The sequence below is a fragment of the Macaca nemestrina genome, chromosome 1, assembly GCF_043159975.1.
Source record: "Macaca nemestrina isolate mMacNem1 chromosome 1, mMacNem.hap1, whole genome shotgun sequence".
NCBI classification, from domain to species: Eukaryota; Metazoa; Chordata; class Mammalia; order Primates; family Cercopithecidae; genus Macaca; species Macaca nemestrina.
The window spans coordinates 52,094,230-52,101,496 of NC_092125.1; the positions used below are offsets into that span (position 1 = coordinate 52,094,230).

Genomic DNA, 7,267 nt, shown 5'->3' on the forward strand with positions numbered 1-7,267 from the left:
AATTAATTCCTTATTTGATCAAGAGGAGGATGTGAATAACAGTGCTTTAAGAAGAAAGAGATGTATGTTTAAACAATATTAGCAATTAAACAAAATGTTCATATTAAAACCAATAGAAGTATATTTCCTTTATTCTTTTATTGACTTTCCCTCAGGAATAAAGTAAGAACCATAAAGTCAGTAATTGCATGAACATTTCTATTTAATATTATAGGGGCTGTTGAATTCTCAGCAACTGGATTACCTTTCTGAAACTTGGAGAATAATATGGATGTAAAGATGATTGTTTTTTCCTTATTGAGTATACACAAACTAACAATGTATTACTAATCTAGATGACTATTTTCATAAAGCAATTTCCTTTAAACTTTTTTTGTAGTCAAAGCATTTCCCAATAATAGGTTCTTAGAATCTGATACAAATTTAGAAAAGATTGTATGACATTTTAGAAAAATAATAAACTTTCAGAAAGAAGTCAGAATCAATTATTTTCTTTGGGAAGATAGTATCTTATTACAGAAGGAAATGAAAATTTTGTAAATTTCACATTATGGAAACATAGAAACTGATTCAAAAAGGATGTGTGTCATGCACTATTACCAATAATAAGTCTCTGGTGAACGCCTATATATGGAACCTACTCTTGCTGACGGAATTACAAATATACGAACCTCTCTCTAGAGGGAATTAATGTAGAGTTCTATAGAAGCAATATCTGCTCCGTGTCAAGAGCAGGGTGCCAGTGTGCCTGGATCACAGCCATCCAGAAGGACAGCAGATTATGGCCAGAATATGTATGGCATTTTGGAACACAGTAAAGATTTATGATTTTACATGAAGTGTAAAGATTGCAGACATTGAAGAGTCACCACCAATCTGCATTTTGAAATGATTACTTAGATTGTTGTATTTATAATAGATTGTAGGGGAAAGACACTGTAAAATGTAAAAAGGGAGACCAATATGGTGGCTACTACATAGTCAGAAAAGTGACAATGGTGGCTTGGATTAAGATAGGAACAGTGGAATTGTTGACAAGTGATTAGACCTGGCCTATACTCTAAAGGTAGATGACTGGATATTCTGTTGCATTATAAAAAAGAGCAGTTAGGATGCTTCCAAGATCTTTATCCTGAGCAATTGTGTGATTAAGATAAACAAATAATGAAATAAAGAATTTGGGGATGGTGTATGATGGGGATGGGATATCAAGATTTCCGTTTTGGACATGAATACTTAGTGAAAAGATATATGAGCCTACAGCTTGGGGAAATACTAGAATGAGATAAAAATTTGAATTCAGCAAGATATATGTGACATTAGAAGTAATAGGATTATACCAATGATGGAAGCATTATCGATTCCAGGCAAATCACAGTATTAGAACATAGTAGTGATGAGAATAATTTGTGGGACTGAGTTTTAAAGCACTCTACCATGAAAGGTTGGTCTGGAAGAGGAGAGGATCCAGCAGAAATCACAGGAGGAAGCCACAGGAACCCAACACAAACCCCACAACTCTCTATTGTATAGTAGAGAATAGAAACTATTTTAGAATGTCATTGTATAGACACTATTGAATAGTGTCTTTACCTTCACATGTTTATTATAATGTTCATTATATATTTATTCAGCTGTTCACATTCTTAATATGTACATTAAAATATAAATTATTTGATTGTAGGGAGCATGTCTCTTTAGCTCACCACTTTATAGGGTCTCATTCCTACTTCAGTGTTCAGCATACCTAGGTACTAAAAAATAATTGTCCCTCTTTTCCGCAATGGGTTTGCTGCCAGAGCAGAGGTGTCATGAACACTACCCTTAAAAGCCAAAATGGGAAAGGAAAAGACTCATATCAACATTGTTGTCACTGGACATATAGATTTGGGCAAGTTTACCACTACTGGCCATCTGATCTACAAATGCGGTGGCAACAACAAAAGAATCATTGAAACATTTGAGAAGGAGGTTGCTGAGATGGGAAACGGCTCCTTCAAGTATGCCTGGGTCTTGCATAAACTGAAAGCTGAGTGTGAACGTGGTATCACCATTGATATCTCCTTGTAGAAATTTGAGACATGTAAGTGCTACATGACTATGATTGATGCCCCAGGACACAGAGACTTCATCAAAAACATGATTACAGGGACATCTCAGGCTGACTCTGCTGTCCTGATTGTTGCTGCTGGTGTTGGTGAATTTGAAGCTGGCATCTCCAGGAATGGGCAGACCTGAGAGCATGCCCTTCTGGCTTACACACTGGGGGTGAAACAACTAATTGTTGGTGTTAACAAAACTGATTCCACTAAGCCACCCTACAGCTAGAAGAGATATGAGGCAATCAATTCAGCACCTACATTAAGAAAATTGGCTACAACCCCGACACAATAGCATTTCTGCCAATTTCTGGTTGGAATGGTGACAACATGTTGGAGCCAACTGCTAGCATACCTTGGTTTAAGGGATGGAAGGTCACCCATAAGGATGGCAATGTCAGTGGAGCCACGTTGCTTGAAGCTCTGGACTGCATCCTACCACCAAATCATCCAACTAACAAGCCCTTGTGCCTGCCTCCCCAGGATGTCTACAAAATTGGTGGTATCGGTACTGTTCCTGTTGGCCAAGTGGAGATGTGTTCTCAAACCTGGTGTGGTGTTCACCTTTGCTCCAGTCAACATTACAACTGAAGTAAAATCTGTCAAAATGCACCACGAAGCTTTGAGTGAAGCTCTTCCTGGGGACAACATGGACTTCAATGTCAACAATGTGTCTGTCAAGGATGTTTGTTGTGGCAGTGTTGCTGGTGACAGCAAAAACGACCCAACAATTGAAGCAGCTGACTTCACTGCTCAGGTGATTATCCTGAACCATCCAGGCCAAATCAGCGCTGGCTGTGCCCCTGTACTGGATAGCCACATGGTTCACATTGCACGCAAGGTTGCTGAGCTGAAGGAAAAGATTGATCGCCGTTCTGGTAAAATGGTGGAAGATGGTCCTAAATTCTCGAAGTCTGGTGATGCTGCCATCATTGATATGGTTCCTGGCAAGCACATTTGTGTTGAGAGTTTCTCAGACTATCCACCTCTGGGTGGCTTTGCTGTTCATAATATGAGACAGACAGTTGTTCTTGAGTTTCATCAAAGGAGTGGACAAGAAGGCTGCTGGAGATGGCAAAGTCACCTAGTCTGCCCAGAAGGCTCAGAAGGCTAAATGAGTATTAACCCTAATACCAGCCATCCTGGTTTTAATCAGTGGTGGACGAATGGTCTCAGGGCTGTTTGTTTGAATTGACCATTTAAGTTTAATAGTAGAAGACTGGTTAATGATAACAATGCATTGTAAAATCTTCAGAAGGAAAGGAAAAAGTTTTGTGGACCACTTTGATTCTCTTTTTTCATGTGGCAGTTTTAAGTTATTAGTTTTTAAAATCGGTATTTTTTTCTCTCTTTTTTTTTTAAATTATACTTTAACTTCTGGGATACATGTGCAGAAAAGTGCAGGTTTGTTCCATAGGTATACACATACTTATATATTTATTTATTTATTTACTTATTTATTTATTTTGAGATAGAGTCTCACTCTGTTGCCCAGGCTGGAGTACAGTGGTGCAATCTTGACTCACTGCAACCTCTGCCTCCCGGGTTCATGCCATTCTCCTGCCTCAGCCTCCCGAGTAGCTGGGATTACAGGTGCCCACCACCACGCCGGGCTAATTTTTTGTATTTTTAGTAGAGACGGTGTTTCACCGTGTTATCCAAGATGGTCTCAATCTCCTGACTTCGTGATCTGCCCGCCTTGGCCTCCCACCGTGCTGGGATTACAGGTGTGAACCACTGCACCCGGCCAGCAATTCACATACTTTTTAATGGAAACAACTTGACCAAAAATCTGTCACAGAATTTTGAGACCCACTAAAAATGTTTAATGAGAAAAAAAAAAAATCTAATGATTAAATAAAATAAATACTTATTAGGGTTTTTCATAAAAATATTTTTAATTTTGTAATTTGAATGTTTTTAATATTTAACTTTTTTTACAATGAATGTGAATATTTTATGTTAAAATGTTTGTTCACACCTCCATGGGTTTCTTCAGTTCCATGTATTTTTTGCTATTTAAAACTTTATGTACCTTTTTTTCATATATTTTTATTTTGTCTTGATGAATTGTGCTTATTTTATTTTAAAAATTTATATCAATAACTGTCATATTGGGATTTTATAAGTATTATCTTTTTCATACAGTTTTAACCATAATTAGATTTATAAAATTTATATATTATAAATATATATATTACAATTTATATAATTAATGTTTCTGGAGTACATGCTGAAGATAAGTGTGTTGTGAAAAGAAAAATGTATCTTCTTTTTTCCTGTCAATAAAACCCCCTATCACCTTTGATACTTCTTTCTTCTAAGGTATGTATGAGTTTGAGTCCCCTGATAACATTTTCAGAAGAAAATTATTTCATAAAGGAATAAATTTGAAAGCATGTAAGAATGTTGTGAATCTTTGTGTTAGTGCCTAGGTTAAAAAGCTTCCCAAATAAAGATGCTTTAGTTGGTTGATATTCATTGGTTTGTGATTGTTTCAACTTACATTGATAGTTATATACTGTGTATATATATTATATATACATGTATATAAATATACATTGTCTTTATTTTTGTCATTTTAATTTCAATGATGCAAATTTCAAAATTAAGAAATATATTTTCAGATTATTTGGTATATTTAAAAGATAGTGGCAGAATAATTATGTTGATAATTTTAAAGCCATATTTGTTCATTTTAGAGAAAATTAAACTGTATTCTGCTTTAAAATATCTCCAGAAGTTTTCAAATTCGATGGAAGAACATATAATTAAATATCATTTAGGCTGTTTTAAACAATTAGTTTATAAGTATTGTCACTGTAAAGTTTATAAGTTAATGATTCAATTTAATGAGTACATCCTTTGCATCAGATTTGGAACATTACAAAATTCAGTTAATAATAATTTTTGCAGTGTATGAAAAACACAAGTCACCTTTGCTTATTAGTAGGTCATTTTTCATTTTTTTGGATGAGCGAGATTAACTTTAATGGATTTCCAAAATGCATAGTAGTTACAGAAGCAAATTAGGTCCTGATAAATGAATGAGGATTCTGATACTCTTACGTTTTCAAAGGTACAGATAACTCCTTATCCAGGGTTTTTAGGGGAAATGCAGCTGTTGATGAGTAGTTTTTTGAAGATGTTATTACATAATTACCACAATTACTAAAAGCCAAACAACAGAATAGTTAAGAGCCTAAAATCAAGGATGAGATAGCCTTCACTCCGTTCCCGGTGCTGTCATTATCTAGCTGCATAATTTGCAAAAATTACTGTGTCTCAGTTTCTTCATCTTTACAGATAAGGAAATAATAGTATCAGTTGATAGTGTTGATGTTGGGATTAAATGATTTTTGTATGACGGCCTTTAAATAGAACTATACGAGATTTTGCTACTATTATATTAAGATCAAATATTGAAATAATATGAAGGCAAAAGATGTATTCACATTTAGATTCCATTTGGAAGAAATAGCGAACTTCCTTTAATTGATTGTTAGTATGACTAAAATTTATTTCACAAACCTGCTGAAAACAAATATTTGTTAGAGTCTACAGTGTCCCAGTGTTTGCTTTTTAAAATGTTAAGATTAAATCATATTGTTGATACTTTATTTTTTTCTAGTTAATATTTTATATGAAGTGTTCTGTCTATTAAATGGGTTGATGTCTTCACCATAAAATGTGAATAGAATAGCTATCTTGTCATTTCTTTTTTTCATTCCTTTCTTTTAGTTTTTAATGTTTATGGGTACACAGTAGGTATATATTTTATGGGAAACATGAGATATTTTGATAGCCATACACTGTGTAATAATCACATCATGATAAATGGGATATTCATCAACTCAAGCGTTCATAATTTCTTAGTGTTACAAACATTCCCTCTCAGTTATTTTAAAGTGCACTACAAATTACTGTTCAGTGTAGTCACGCTGTTGCCCTATCAAATACTAGATCTTATTCATTGTATCTAACTATATTTTTGTAACTATTAATGACAACTCAAGCAGAGTCCTATACATTTTTGTCCTGTCCCAATCGATTTTTGAGTACTTTCTCGTTTTTTGCCATAGCAAGGTATTTCATGCTAATCTTTTACCATCCATGCTCTACACCCTTGGAACAGCAATTTCTCCAAGAGGCTTTGTTTCCTATAAGAAGAGAATAATATTTAGAAACCCAGATCTGGTATTCTTATTTTCTTTACTACTGGAATGCCTATTCCTCTAGACCATCTCAGTAGACACGTAATTACACATTTTTAAATGTTTTATTGACACATACTGTTTGTTCATATTTATGGGGTATAGGTAATATTTTGATACATGCAGAGACTGTGTAATGATCAAGTCAGCATATTTAAGCTATTCATCACTTCCAGCATTTATCATTGTTTTGTGTTGTGAATATTTCAAATCCTCTCTTCTAGCTATTTTGAAATGTACAATGTATTGTTGTTAACTTCAGTCACCCTACTGTGCTATTGAACATCAGAATTTATTCCTCCTATCTGATTATACATTTGTGCTCATTAGCCTACCTCATTTCATCCCTTAAACTTCCCCCCAATACAACTTTCCCAGACTCTGGTATCTATAGTACTACTATCTACTTCCATGAGATCAAATTGTTTAGCTCCCACATATGAGTGAGAACATGTGATATTTGTCTTTCTGTGTCCTGTTTATTACACTTAACACTATTTAAATATATGTATTAAGCACCATAGATTACATATTCAAATTATCGATTTTCAATCCAATAGTATGAAGATTAATCACAGAAGTTTCCTTTTTCCATATTTTTATTGTCTTTGTCCAACAATGAGAAACATATCCCCCATTAGCTATAATATTTTTATTTCATATTATAATGCAATTGAAGTACATGATTCAGATTCTCTAACCCATACTACTATGAGAAATGAATCTGCTATCTAGACTTAAACATAAGTTTACAGTTCTTTGATTGTTAACCTAAAGCACAAGCAATTTTTTACTGTATTGCATTTGTTGATTTCTATCGGTCAAGGCAAGGCAAATCCAGTGTATACAGGAAGGAAATTTCACAATTGCATGGATACAGAGAAGTGGGATGCATTGAGTGGAGGTATTACTGCAACAATCTAGCACAGCGTGCCCCTGTACCCAGTAATTAAC

The 7,267-nt window shown here is 34.4% G+C and overlaps 1 pseudogene; it reads left to right on the forward strand.

Moving 5' to 3' along the window:
- The first annotated feature begins 480 nt into the window (after positions 1–480).
- Positions 481–3,456, forward strand: LOC105484643 (putative elongation factor 1-alpha-like 3; annotated as a pseudogene).
- The last annotated feature ends 3,811 nt before the right edge of the window (positions 3,457–7,267 follow it).